Below are 15,446 nucleotides of genomic sequence, written 5' to 3'. Positions count from 1 at the left end.
AGAGACCTCATGAGAAAAATCTGTGAGAAGATCAGAATCGTCCACCGAAATTCCACAGCCTACAGAGCACCAGTGAATGGCGCAGTTGAGGCAGCCAACAAGAATATCAGGAGGATTCTGCGAAAGATAGTGGACAATCACAGGCAATGGCATGAGAAACTACTTTTTGCTTTACTGGGTTATCGAACGACCATGAGGTCATTCACTGGGGCAACACCGTACATGTTGGTATATGACACTGAAGCCGTGATACCCGTAGAGGTCGAGATACAGTCCATAAGAGTCATTCAAGAGGCAAAATTGGTCGACGCAGAGTGGATATGAGTAAGGTAGGAACAACTCATTCTCATTGACGAGAAAAGAATGGATGCAGTATGTCATGGTCCGTTATATTAGAACAAGATGGCCATTGCATTTATCAAAAGAGTGAAGCCTCGCCAATTCACACCGAGGTAGTTGGTTCTGAAGAAAATCTTTCCTCATCAAGAAGAAGACAAAGGAAAGTTCACACCAAACTAGCAAGGTCCTTACGTGGTTCACCGAGCACTGTCGGTGGAGCTCTAATCTTGGTAGAAATGGATGGAAGAGTCAACATGAAGCCTATCAACAGAGACGCAATCAAGAGGTACTATGTCTGAAGGCAAATAGAGTTAGGTTTTTTTTGATGTAACAGAACTATGTTCAACCTGACTTCCCACGGAGGGATACGTACGCAATCCATGTAGGGTTCGGTTCTCTCCCCCTTTCTCTGGTAATAGAAAAACAAAATATCACTTTTGTAAGTTTCTCAGGAACTACACCGACTTGATTTCCTCAGAAAGGAATAAGTAGGCAATCCTCATCGGATTCAGTCGTCTTTTGTAATAAAACTACGTTCTGTCCTTATTCCACTTGGATACGTAGGCTGTCTGAGTTAGACTCGTCCATTTTCATTCTTAATCTCATCATTTTGCATCTATTGTAATCGAACTACACTTTGACCTGATTCCATTTGTATATGTAGGCTACCTAAGTCAGGCTCAGTCATCTTCATCATAACTCACGAACTACGTTCAGACCTGATTCCATTTCGGATATGTATGCAACCTGAAAGGGTTTGGTCTTAACCTTAGGAAGGACTTGTAATGCATTAGTTCAAATTAGTACGCAGTCGCAATAGCAAACAACCACGTATTTAGAGGCGTCACCGAAGATCAACATCAACAGGACAGAGTTTTCAAGAAGATACGCTCGCGTGTGGAGAATCTTTCGTAACATGTCATAATCCGGAACGACGGCATTTGCCGTAAAAACACGTTATTTTTGAAATATTTTCTAAATCAAAATATATGTATATACAGTAATTTGTTCCATTTACCAAACTTCGCAGTGTAATCATGTCCTAGGCCGGGGCAAACCAACACTGTGGTCCCCCCTCCCCCCACCAAGAAGGTTTCTTTAAGTGCAGGGTCGACAGGGAGTAAGGAAGCATTAATACTACACTGGGGCAAATGACGGACCCACTACTTGCCTAAGATTATCTCTCCTCCTCCTTTACTTGAATTTTTCTAGTACAGCTAAATCTAACTTTTGAATCCTTTGCAGGTACCTCGGAATCAGACAGTTGATACGGAAGTTCTGTACATAGCAAACTGTATGCTCAACTAATAGGAGCATCTTTTAAAAAACGAGCCGTCAACTTCACCAATTGAAGTCTTGTATATAGCAAATCGTTAGCTCAATCAATCGGAGCGCCCTGTAAAAACTGAACGTCAGCTTCGCCAACCGGAGCCTTGTATATAGCAAACTGCAAAGCTCCTCCAACAAAGCAATTCGCATCGCCGCTCCGTCGCAATGGGTGCCAGAATAGACAGTCGCAAACCTCGTCACCAATGTTCCGCCAATCGATGGCCGCAACTTATGTTCGCAGTCAAGAGTATCTCTTGGTCATGCTTTTATTTCGTTTGTTGTTATTTTGAATGTTTTAATGTATTGCTCATGCAGCTTCAGGCATGATTATAGATTAGCCAATCACTCCCAAGCGGATATTACTTTTATATTTCAGTGCAAAGCTCTCCCAACAAGCGGAGACGCACTTTGCAAATCAAGCTCTCCCGACAAGCGGAGACATTTCTCAGTGCAAAGCACACCCGACAACCGGAGACACACTCTACCAATCAAGCCGCAAAATTCAAGCTACCATAAGTGACCAATCTTTCATCTCACCATCCGATACTGGGGCAATTCCTGCGAGTGTCGCTTCCCCAAAGTCCCTATTCCAGAACTATATGAGGCCTGATCCTCGTTAAGCCCGAGGTATGTAAGCAATTCAAAGCCGTAATTCGGCCCAATATTCCCGAACCTTTCTAGATTCTTCCTCAAATCAACCCTACAATTCACCATCTCGATTTCCTGCAATACTTACCTAAAAGTCGGGACAACATTGGCCTCGGTTCAATTTCTTTGCCCAAAAACTCTTTCATCGTCTCCGGTCAAAGAGGGGCAGTTGTTGACGACCAATATTGACCATCTCCTTTTAAATTAATTAATTAATTTATACTTAATAATTTACAACAATTATTTTCAAAGTACGTTTTAGTAATAAATATGTTTTTTCACAAATTAACCAAGCATTAGTTTTAAAATTAATCATACAGTATTAACATTATGTAATTACAAACATATTAACTATTTTTAATATTATTAAAATAATTTTTATACATACATTATATAGGTTCCATAATTAATTTGATAAATTACTCTTTAATTTCTAGTTAAGTAGATTATTATGTGTAATTCGAAATCAGTGCTACAATTTAGGAAAATGAATTATTTTTTATAAATAATTAGTAATACATAATAATTGTAATTTTTATCACATTTATTAAAAATTATTAAGTTTATTTAAATTAAATTCAAAAGGAGTTTAAAGACAAAAAGGCCACAACTGCAATTCTTGAATCAAATGTAAAATGACCATTTTTTAAATTACTTTGGCCCAATTACTCAAGCCTCATCCGAAAATTACCCAACCCATACACCCATTTCGTATCCACCATGGCAATACAAGTGATCCCGTTTGCATCAATCACAACATGCCACATTACCTTCCTTTATCACTCACACAAGAAGCACAAACGAATCTGAGCCATCCGTTCCTCTGATCACCGACTCACATTTATTCCTTGATTTTTCTTTTAATCTAAATACCCGCCCCCGGATATCAAATCTCAACCATTCAAACTCTTTTGATATAACGGCCATCAAATTTTTCACTTAAATTATTTCTAAAAAACCTAATTACCAAATAATCGGAGCCGTTGATCAACAGATCCAATGGCTCCCATTCTTAACCCGAAGACACCCCAAACCCTATATGCTAAGAAAGCTTTCGTTTGGTCTGCTGTCCTTAAAAAGGTCATCTCATCCCTCTCTCTCTCTCTCTCTCTTTTGTTCATCTCCTTTATATGCTACGGACATGTTAGTTATATTATTAGGATTACAATTGTTTTATGGCGTTTGTTATTAGCATGTTAGTGCTTATGTTTTGATTAGTCTAATATCCACTTGAGATTATTTGTCATGCTTTTTAGTCTTTAATCGATGATTGATTAAGCCATTAAGTGAGTCATGTTGATTTTTTGTTTCTAGGTTTCTAATAGCTTACATGTTTGAGTTATAATGTGTCTTGAATGATTGTGCATACTTGCCTAAACCCTACAGTCTTTCACTGATGATTCTGCAGTAACCTTCACCCCTATATGTCACTTATCTGTATTATGTTAGTCCTGTGTTTAAGATTATTGTTTGGTAACCATGACTAAGATGAATCTAAAGGTGTTTAAGTTTATATCATCTACCCTTTAACTTAAACATCAAGCTCTAAGTGTTTATATGTTCCTCTTTTCCATACTTATGTCTTTAAACCGTGAAGATCATTTATGGTTTGTCATTATGATATTTTCACTCTCATCTAGATATTGTTGCATATGTTAACTTGGTTTGTTTGAATCAAATTTTCTTCTCTTCATGAATCCCAGTAGTTTTATTTGTACACATTTGCTACAAACTAAGTTATCTTTTACCCTCATAACACAATCTTGATCCTATTTCCTTTCTTTGTTATAAATGGCCGATAACTTGTTAAGACGAACTTGGTTGTTTTCTTGATTTTTAGCTGCATGTTCAATCCAAAACTTACTTGATATAATAACCCTCTATCTCTAATTCTTGTAGGTTATCATTGGTCTTTGAAAAGATGACATGCATTTTATCTTTTAAGATTGTCTTCCCTAAAAACATGACCTAGTTGCTCTGCTATAACTAAGTGATAATTTATGAAAATAGAAGCATGATCATTTCATACTTAGATACTAATCTAGACTTAGGTTTGAGTTAAATATGTTTTAATGCAATGTCATTCCTTTATGTGTAACTCTTTCTCCTCATGTCATGCTTAACCTGATTCTATAAATGTGTAAAGCTTCCCTGTCTACATGAAGTCATTACTTCACTTGAAGTGTTCATGTAATTAACTAGGTATTGCATGTTCCTATTTAATTCCTAATTTTATGCCATGTCCAGAATTACTCTAGTCCTTTCCCTACTGTTAGCTTGAAACCAAATCTGATCTTTAAATCTTATAAAGATCTTTGCTGATGCTATCTGAACATGATAATTTATTTGAAGCTAACACTATTAGGAGTATGACTCTGTTGAAGTTCTTAGGGATTCCATGTTTTAACCTGTAAACTTGCAGACCTATTGAGAGAGTTGATCTTGCCCTAGATATATTTGATAACCTCTATAAATGGATAGCCATGACTGTGTGGTCTGAATCTTCATTGATGACTTTTAAAGTATTAAAGTAGTATTATCAACCTATGTATATGCTAGAAGAAAACCAATTAGTTCATATTCGGTTTGCCAGAAACAAGAATATCCGTATTTGTTGAATTGTTGCATACATGACCCTGTATAGCATTGCCTTTTCTTAGAATATGTTCTTCTCTAATGTTCAGACCTTTATAGCATGCTTGTAATATTTCTGCTCCTCACCTAGGTGTGTTTGAAAGTTAGACCTTTAAATTCAACTTGACATATGTTTGTTTGCTATCCAATGTAGACTATATGTTCTTATGTTATGAGAAAAAATATATTTTTGTGGTAAGTAATACTATAGCATTTAGTTTAAATTGAAAGGGCCACATTGGCATTTAAACCTGTAAAAAAAATATGTTGTTAGTGTTTAAGGGTATTTGGGAGTGGAGTTTAACTCTAGGTTGGGCTGCCCTCCCTGGCACGAGCATTGCCCTGTGCCTCGAGTCTCTTGGAAACTTTGAAGTGTCGGAGAATTCAAAGGGAGCATCGACCTTGAGTGGAACTTCCTCCTTAGACCTTAATTCATTGACGCATTTAGTTCTTTAGGGGTTTAATGTTTAATTATAACGAAAGATTTTCAATGTGAATTATTTGCCGCGTAGAACTATCACATTAATATAATTTCCCACAGTATTCAAATTATTGATAATTTCTTGTTTCAATTGTTTGTCTGTATACATTTCATACATGTTTTGAATATGTTGAGTGTGTGGGGAATGCTTCTAATGACCTTCTCTATTTTTTGGGAATGTATACATTTAGGCCTGCTGAGTTCCTAAGGAATTCAGGCCCAAACCAGCTCTACTGCATTTTCTGAAGGATCCAATCATCTATAGTCGCGACTTTTAATTGCCTGGCCTACCTTCTTGAGGCCCAACCATCAGAGTCCAGTCTTCTCTCCCTTACTTCTTTTGTTACTATTGATTGCTTCCATAGCCCAGTTTATTGCTACATTACTTTCGCCTACTGTCTTTGTCGTTTTACCATATTTCATTACCATGTATTTAACACTCATATATTAGATTATGTGCTTTACCTTCATGCTTTAATACCAACTGAAACATAGGCAAACTTTAACTAATATAGGACTTAAAGAGAATTAGTTAGTAATTAATTTTCGCTTCGTTATTTATAATTTATTCATCTTGTACACTCACCTATCTTAAAGATTTTGTGAAGCCCAGGCTCTAATAAAAAATAACAACCCATTTTCATAGGAAGTCAGAAAAAGAATCGATGGTCTTTGCTTACATGGAATGAAACCGGATTTTTTAAAAAAAAAACAGTAAGGTACTGTCACACAAATGTATTTTCAAAGATTTACCCTTCTTCAGAATTTTTTAAACCAAGGTACATTTAGAATCACTTTCTTGCTAACATCCTTTAAAATTATACTAGCATCTATTCTCTAAGTTAATTACTTCCATAACTTAACAATTACAAGCCTTAAACTATGGACTACTTTCAGAACTCTTTTAACCTTCAATAATTCTTTTATAATCTCACATCCCCCTTAGGTCTTACATCCCTTATATATACTCCCTTAATATATAGCAAGCCATACCTTAGTAGTAATTAAGTATAGTATAAATAACTAGTACCTAAAATTAGTCTAAGTCCTATGGAGCTACCTCATGTAGATTTTAAGGGGTTCCTAACACCTTCCCCTTAGAAGAACAAGATCCCTTACCCATAATCTCACTGGTTTGTAGACTCACAAGGAATATGACTTAGTAATTAAATAGGTGCTCTAGTATACTTTTAAATATTAGGTGGCGACTCTCTTTTTGATTTTAGGGTTGCTAGGTGGAGGAGGAGGTGGAGGACCTCTAGATCTGGTGTGGTATGCTGACAATGCCAGAATGCATGAACCAACATTTAGAAATGGTAATAATCAAAAGAAAAAAAAATGTAACCAAGTCAGTAAGGCAAAATGAAGGAGTGTTTGCAATAATTAAGCAAGCAACACATAATGTCATGCAATAATTCGTGTCCTAATTTGGGGACCTCATTGCGCCCTATGTAGGCCTAAGCGACACATAGACTTGGAGAAACTTTATGCCAACATTGCCTCATTTCATTAATGCAAAAATAAAAAAAAATCAATCTTACTAAATCAAAATAATAATATGAAGTCACTAATGGCATGAAGCCTTATTACATCGAAATCTAACTAGAAAGTAATAAAGAGCATTGTCTCTAATATATTTGGTCCCAGAAGGACCTTCTCCTTGCTTTGTCCTTTTGACTCCATCAATCACACTTCCCAGGTCATGCATATCGAGTAGCAGGTAAGCCATTGCCAACTTCCCTCCTTCCTCGTAGAACATACCTTGACAATCCCAAAGCCTCTTCCTCATCTTCACCTCTAGCTCCATCAACCCTTGCTCTAAGAGCTCCTACCTCGCTGTCGACTTAATTGCAATCTCCTTCCATTCTTTGATCGCCTCCATATCTACCTTGTGTTGTTCCAGGTGCTTTGCTTTAGATTCGAATATTCTTTTGTGTAGCCTCTTATACTTTACCTGAGCCTCAACCACCTCATCAATGATTTTGTCTTTCAGATTGACCCTCATTTGACGTCCCCAGTTATGTCTTCCTCTAACCATGAAAGGTAGTAATACATATGACTGGCATGTTGGTTCAATAGTATACCCATCTATAATGATCTTTTGGTTCCACATGTGCTGGGCCTCGAATTTGAATGGAATAATATCTCCTTTGAAGTCTGCTTTATACAAAATCATATTGGAAACCCAAGGTATGATTTGCTTCCTCCCAACTTGCATCATTACCCTTAGAGGAGCATAAGGGTAGATGCCTCACAACCTAATAAGCACTAAGTGAGTGGTCCATTTGAACCTGATGATGAGCTCTCTACTAGAAAACCACTTGAATATTGAATGCACTTATTCGTCCGTCAGATTACTGAAGAAACGTACCCAACCTTCCGCATTCCCGGGCTTTGCGAACCTATCTAGAGCAAACGCCATCTTCTTTGGATGATGACTGGCGATGTAGTCGTTCAATGGTCTATGTAAGAGCTCCTGGAGGTTATTTCCCTCTAAAAATGCTCTAGCGGCCAAACCTATAGTAGAAGATTACAACCCTTGAAGTGTCCAAACACATGCTTGCACCGATCCAAGGCTCGGTACATCTCGTCTTGTATCATAGGGATGATGGTGTATTTCTTCCCTTTGATACCTTCCATCACAGTCCTGGCGACCATGGACTAGCGGGTATGAATTTGTTCTCCTTGCATTGAGAATATTAGCAAACCCAAGAAGCAGACTATGAAGACATAAACTCGGCGGTGGACTCATCCCAAAGAGGTAATAGCTAACTCCTCGTGATGTGAGTGGTATGACTTGATGTGCCCATATTGCTCGTGAGAAACTCGAAAGGGATATAGGATTTATTCAAGCAAACCAATTCATCATTTTTCTTGAACCCTAGCATTTTCATAAAACCACGTGGAGTGCGATTTTCTGGCCCCAATAGACCCTGACGGTAGTTTGGCGAACCCCCTATCTCTTCTAGAAGAGGAGCCATTTCTATATTGCCAAATCGGAAGACACCTCTCTTTTTATCGCATAACATAGTGGATGCCTCAATTAATTCTCTGTTCGGTCGAATGTTCAGCAAAGACGACAAGTTATCCAACACTCTACTTACATGGTTTCTGTCACATAGTGCAAGGTCATTCCACCAGTCAATCAGCAGCGGTGGGATATTCTAGACCATGCCAAACCTGGTAATTTTGTGCTTCATTTTCTGCAAACAAATAAAGGTTAGCCCTTTCCCCTTTCGGATACGACTATTTACGCAATAACGGTCAACATGTTGGCACATTTTCTCCAAGCAATGCACATAACGTGGTTGTGTCCTTCGGGATTATGGAAATTCCTTGGGACTTTGGACAAGGTTTATCTAAGCGGATTAATGCGTCAATGACCTTTCAATCCATACTAGGTTTAGCATGATGCATGTACATTTCAAATCAGAGTGGTGTTTCTAGAAGGGTCTAGACTGATACTCTCAAGTGGACGACTTGAGAGGGAAAGACACGGGACTGTCGATTGTACCGTTGATTGACTAGTCTACCGCTAATAAGACTTTCCGATTTAAAAGGGTATTTTTAGGAAAGCGCGGACACTCATCAAGCGCCACTATGTTAATAATAGGCGCGAGTGGAGTATAATGTTGAAAGCATGTTTTATGCAAAAATAATAACACGCTGCCAGATATTTTGCATGATGAAAACATGTAATAATAGTAAATAATGTGATAAAGATAAGAAAAAAAAAAAGAAGGAAGGCAAAATAAAGGAAAGGCAAAGGAGAGAAGTTAGCATAGATTACGAAAAGTACGAGAATGTAATTAAATGAAGCAAATAGGGGAGATAGGGACGAGAGATACATGATATAGCAATTTTAAGCAAATAAGGGAAATAGGGAGGGGGAGGTACATGAAGGAAGTCAAATAATCCATCAATCCACACAAGCGAAAACTTCATTATGGTAAGAGCCTAAGTATGTCCCCAGCGGAGTCGCCATGCTGTCCCACCCTCGTTTTCTCGCGAAAGCAGGTTTCGACGTGTGACAACTCTTTTAAATGGGTATTAAAAGAGGAGAGTCACCACCTAACGATTTTAAGGTGTGTTAGGGCACCTATTTGCAAATAACTGAGATTTGACTAGTCTGCATCACCAAAGATCGGGTAAGGGCTCAAATTACCTCAAAGAGAAGGGGTTAGGTACTCTTCGAGGTTCACATCTGTGATTTCCGGCCGAATATTATGCTATGTGGGATTATTGAATTATAATTATCCTATGCGATTATAAAAGTTAAAGAAAGATAGGGAGTCTACATATGTAATTACAATGTGAAACAAGCATATGCACATATGAATGAAGTGGATTATACATCAATAAGTGATTGGGACAATCTTTTGAGGATTACAAGGTACAACCTAGTTTGATCTAAGTTCAAATAAACAGGTGTGCAAGTAGTAACCTTATATACGGGGGGTTCTAAGTTTTTTAGCCTAAAAGATCACCCCGTGTAACATAAATAATACTTTGCAACTCCCTTAAAGGTAGGGGTTGCTCATATTATTCAGCGGGCACAGACTATCATCTCCTGCTACCCAATTACTATCTTAAAGTTGTTTACCTAAGTTCAATTCTAAATCGTGTTCTATGCGCGCTTTTACCCGTCCCATGCCTATGGTCCATGAGGCTTTGGACCTACTATTTTGGTGGTTCTAGACTTTACTTAGGATGCTCAAAATGGTAAAACTAGGCGTAATCAAAAACAAATTGGACTGCACTTAGTTAACAGCTAAAGGCTCAAATTGGCCTTCCCACGGAGGCATGAACGCAAACAGTCATAGGCTCACGCTAAAAATGTTCCCAAATAGTTAAGTGAATGGCGGTAGGTAGGCAGATTTAATATGGAGCAGTGTTGAAAGGCGCAAGACTTATAGGCATGATTGTTATGCAGTTGATTGATTCGAGAGTTAACATAATATCCTACAAACTACTGATTTTAACAAATGGCTTATTAAAATCCTATAGGCATGATCTCTAGGTGACTCATGACTGGACTATGGGATCATTGAAAACGCATAGTTATTTATGTTTGATCCTATAGACATGATGTCTAAATGAATAGCGAAATCCTATAAGCATGGTATCTAGATAATAATATTCGATAACAAAGTAACTTAGAACACACACTGGTTTCGTTTTATTCCTACAGGAATATCATCTAGGCAGTAGTAAAATAAGGATAGCAGTAGCAGCAATTTCAATCTAAGTCCTATAGGCATGATCCCTAGATGGTCAGATTTGGAGATAAGCTGTTATAATGCAGGTTTGTTTCATTAGTCCTATAGACATGCTTTCTAGGTGAACCACATAATTGCAAAAGGTAAGAGATTCTTGACTACTCAACGAGATCCTATAGGCATGTTGTCTAACAACATATAGAGATAGAGCATGTTGAGCAAGTAGCAAATAGAGTATTTAAATCTTATAGGTATATTTTCTACCGTTTTATGCGTGAATTAAAGTATCCTAGCCCCTCACTTTCACTAACTCCCCCATTATTCATTTTTTACAACTATTAAAGGCCCAAATAAAATAAAACAAACTCAAATAAATGACCATAGACCCAGCTGGGACAACTACAGGCCCAGTATAAATACAAATTAAATCAGGGATGCTTCGGGGCTTTCAACTAAACATGAAGCCTCATGTGGATGAGCAGACCCATACTCCGGATGTCTATTGATATGCTTCATCTCTCAGTACCAAACAGGCCCAGACAATTGCCTTGCTTACCCATTTGGATACCAAACTAGCCGTACTAATACAAGTGACAAACTATGTGCTAGGCCAATTAAGCAACTTTGGAATCTAAGCACTTAGCCCTTAAGGCTGTAGGGAATAGAGGTTTCCAAACTAAAGGTGTACGAATAGGATTACAGGCATACACAACATACACATGTTATATTTCCCAAAAAACAGGTTAAGAGATAGCAAGCCAAAGTTAAGCAGAATTTTCAAGTAAAGTATGGTTCAGAATTAACGTAAAAGGGACTTTAGGCATAAGAGTCCTAACAAGGAAATTTAGAGGAGTCATAATCCTGAACACAAGAAAGGAACAATTATACAAAAAGGCTTACATGAGACCCTAATGAAAATATGATTATATCTAATCTATAGCTCAGTAGAATACCAAACAGACAAGTGGACATGGGAAAACAATCACTTAATTTGAACATTGAGCAACTTAACACACCGAGTGTCAGGCAAGTATAACACAAAGGTTCAAAGTCTTAGAGAAAGTACAAGGACTCATGGTAGGTGAAACATCAACTTGAGACTAACATGTCAAACAAACATCAGGACTATCCCAGTTGACCATATAGGAAGAATATGTTGAATATACTGGAATTCTTCCTAGCATTCTTAAGCAATCAGTGAGAAGTTAATGATGGCATAACATTAGAGGTTTACAAACAGCAAAGAGACCTAGTTGGAATAGTATTGGCATGTAGATTCCTCACGAATTGACTCTAAGAAAGCAGTAGATTGTACATGAAGGACTCAACAGAAAGTAGTTCATTTGAAAAATTTCTGGGCATGAATTAGTTCCTCACTAGAATCTAAGGCATGGACTCATAACAAGAAACATATATAAGTAACCAGCTATATATAAGGGTTAGAAATAATTCAGGTTGGACACATATAATGGGCTTACATTAAGGCTAGCAATGGTAGGAGAGCGTATTAGGCTAAGCATTTAGACACTATCGTCACATGATTTGCAGAGAAACAAAAAGTTATGCATAAAGGATTCAGTAGAAAGAGATTTATTAAAGCAATTTTGAGCAGGAACATAGTTTCTTAAGGGTTTTAGTACAAGAAATCATAACAAGATGCAACAAACATAAATCAAGTTTAATTACGAACTAGGCCAAGATCATGAATCAACTTAGCTAACTATGCATGAGTTAAAATTAGGACTTGAACAGAGTTGAAGCTATTGAAACTGCAGAATGGTATTAAGACAAGCAGGATTGTATACGAAATAGCATAATATCGAAATCACATTAACTAAAAGAAATCCAAGTAACACTACTGCACATAACATAAACACAAACAGAAGGAAGTAGAATTGTAAGGGTAGAGAGCACTAACCAGTTGCAAACAAGCAAGCAAAAAGTGAGAAATTCAAAATCTCAGAAATAATAGCGATTATGGGAGAATAATGAAACCCCAAATCCCTTGTGCTTTAGAGTTAACAAGAGCCTCGAAGTGGGGTCCGACAAGTGCTTGCACTGGAGGAGGTTAATGAACGAATTCCGTTGGCCTTGGCTTTCAGTCGGCCAAAATCAAAAGTCTCAGAATAGTATAGAATGAGTGAGAGTGAGAGAATAACAGTAGTGATTAAGGTCTGCCTAAAGGGGAAATTGGGGAGGGGTTATATAGAGTTCACTCAAGCGAACAAACAAGGAAAGAAATCATACACACATAAACAACGAAAGAATATATCGCATGCAAATCAGTAAAGTAGCCTATAAAGGGAGAAATAAAATTCCAAACTGTAATTAGGGTTCAACGTTTGAAAATTTACCTGCTGGTGTGAGAAATCAACCCTTTTCCGTGTATATGGACGAGATATTGTCCAGATCTTGGAGATTGAAGTTGAACGTGCCCGATTATGAGGGTTTATACCTGCCAAATTTAGGCAAGTACTAAGTAACACCATTGTCGCGTAGATAATGACGCGATAATAGGAATAAGGAAGGTGAATCACAAGAAGATTCCATTGTCTAGCCGGAATTAGGGAGAGTTAGGGATAAGGCAGCTAGTGTTTCTCAGGGGAGAAGAAGGGTTCGGAGTGCTTGAGGGTGGCAAAGATGGGAAATGATCTCTAGGGTTTAGTGGGTAGGGATATAAGGATAAGGGTTGGGTTGTTGTGGGCCATTAAAAAGATCAATGGCTAGGATCAAAGGGGAAGCGGGGCAGGTTATTAATGGGTCACGACCGGGTTAAGTTAAAGGGGTCATTTAATTTGGGCTAAGGGCTGCTGGGCAAAGGATTTGGGGGTTTTGGGCTTAACTCATTTGTCAATGTAGTGAATCTTGTGTACATCTCCTGAATGGTTTGTCCATTCTTCATGGCAAAGGTTTCATATTATAAAACAAGAAAGTTTCTCTTGATTTTTCGCTTGACTTATTCCCTCATGAGTCACGTGTAGTGTATCCCATTTTTATTTAGCAGTGAAAAAACCTTGGATTCTGTTGTACCAGCCAGGACCAAGTCAACAAATAAGCCATTTCTTGGCTTTAGCATTATTTTTTGAATTCTTAAGATCTTCAACATTGCAGTGGACTCTTGGTTTTGGGACATTCTCACCTTTGTAATTTATCTTGAGTGTTGACAAAGGGCCATCAGTGAATATGTCCCACAACTCAAAATTTTTTGCTTGCCAATGATCTCTCATCCTCTCCTTCCACCATGAATAGTACTGGACATAGAAGAGTGGTGGCCTAGTAGTGAATTTCCCTTTATAGTTTTCAGGTGACGCACTTATCTTGATCTTCTTCATAAGTTGTTACCCTCTTTAAGGATAACCTACTCTGATATTAATTGAAATTTTATACTTCAACACCCGACAAAAAGTAAAGAACACAAAACTTTTCACGTGAAAAATATCCGGCTCAAAAAGGTGAAAAAACCACAACCTACTTTCGATTAGGATTTTTCCCAAACACTTCACTAAACTCTGAGCCAACAAAGTTTAGAAAACTCTTGCAAACTTAAGAATTAAACTCTAACCCTTGTAGCAACATGCCACGGGCTGTTGCTACTACTTCAAGCTACTCTAACTTGAATAAGAAAGCTCAAGTACCTAGTGCAATTGGTTCTAAAAATGCTGAAAGTTACAACTCAAAAGCTCCTAATACAATGACACAAACTCTTTACGGAACTGGTTCTTCAATCTAGTTCATGTAGTTTCAGGTTCACACTATTAAGTCTCACAGAAATCGTTCACAAAATGCCTTGCTATTCTGCTCTCAATTCTTTTTTTTACTTCTGTATATGTACATCACCTGTAAAAGAGAACAACACTGATATCTATAGACTTAGTTTATAAAGAGTAACTAGAAGTCTTATACTTATTCTTCCTTGGTGGAAGAATTCATGTTGACTTCGCATTATAACTCTTCCCTTATCTTGGATTGAGTTCTCTTCAAGTATGGAGTCTTGCTCCTTATCGCTTATGCAATCTTCTCATTCAGGCATTATCAGAAATAACCACTTATACTTATCCCTTTCACGTATATGTATTTTGCTTGTTTCCAACTGTGACCTACGTACAGTGTTCATGAACCTGGTTCATGCATGTGTTCTTTTGTCAAATCATCAAACCTTATAATGCTGAAGCAAATATATATTATTGACTCCTTTGCATAAGAAAAACTTTTAGTATAATAGCAAAAGTGTTTCAAAAAATGTTTCAAATCATAGGGTTCAGATTTTACTTGTAACATTGTTGAACTATTTTCCAATCTCCCATTAGAATTTTTAGCTATGGAACTGTCTCCATAAATAACAATAATGGAGTACCCAAAAAATACTCATATCTTACATTATATATGACGTGTGATGTTAGATACGAAAAACACATAAAAGCAGTTACATTTGACAAGAACATATTTGCGCGGTCTGGATTTTATTAATTCAAAATAATTATTAAGTTTTCTAAGAATTTTTGTTTCCTAAAGCTAAAATATTAATTGATAACTTGATCTTAAACCTATTTAGTTATCATGTCGATCTTGAGCTATGGTAAAGTCTCTGTAATGCAAAGACTTTTCTTCCCTTGTAGTTTTTGATGTGCGCCCCCTTTCGAGGAGACTTTTCTTATAGTTGTAGAAACAAACAGTTTAGCCACTAATAAACTCTTTGGTTTGATTAATTGGCTTTCTTGAATTTTCAGATCAATCATTTACATAGAACCTAAAATAATGTTAACATTTGATTGATTGAAATATATCACCTAAATATT

The sequence above is a fragment of the Nicotiana tomentosiformis genome, chromosome 7 (assembly GCF_000390325.3).
Source record: "Nicotiana tomentosiformis chromosome 7, ASM39032v3, whole genome shotgun sequence".
NCBI lineage: Eukaryota > Viridiplantae > Streptophyta > Magnoliopsida > Solanales > Solanaceae > Nicotiana > Nicotiana tomentosiformis.
This window is presented reverse-complemented; position numbering follows the sequence as displayed.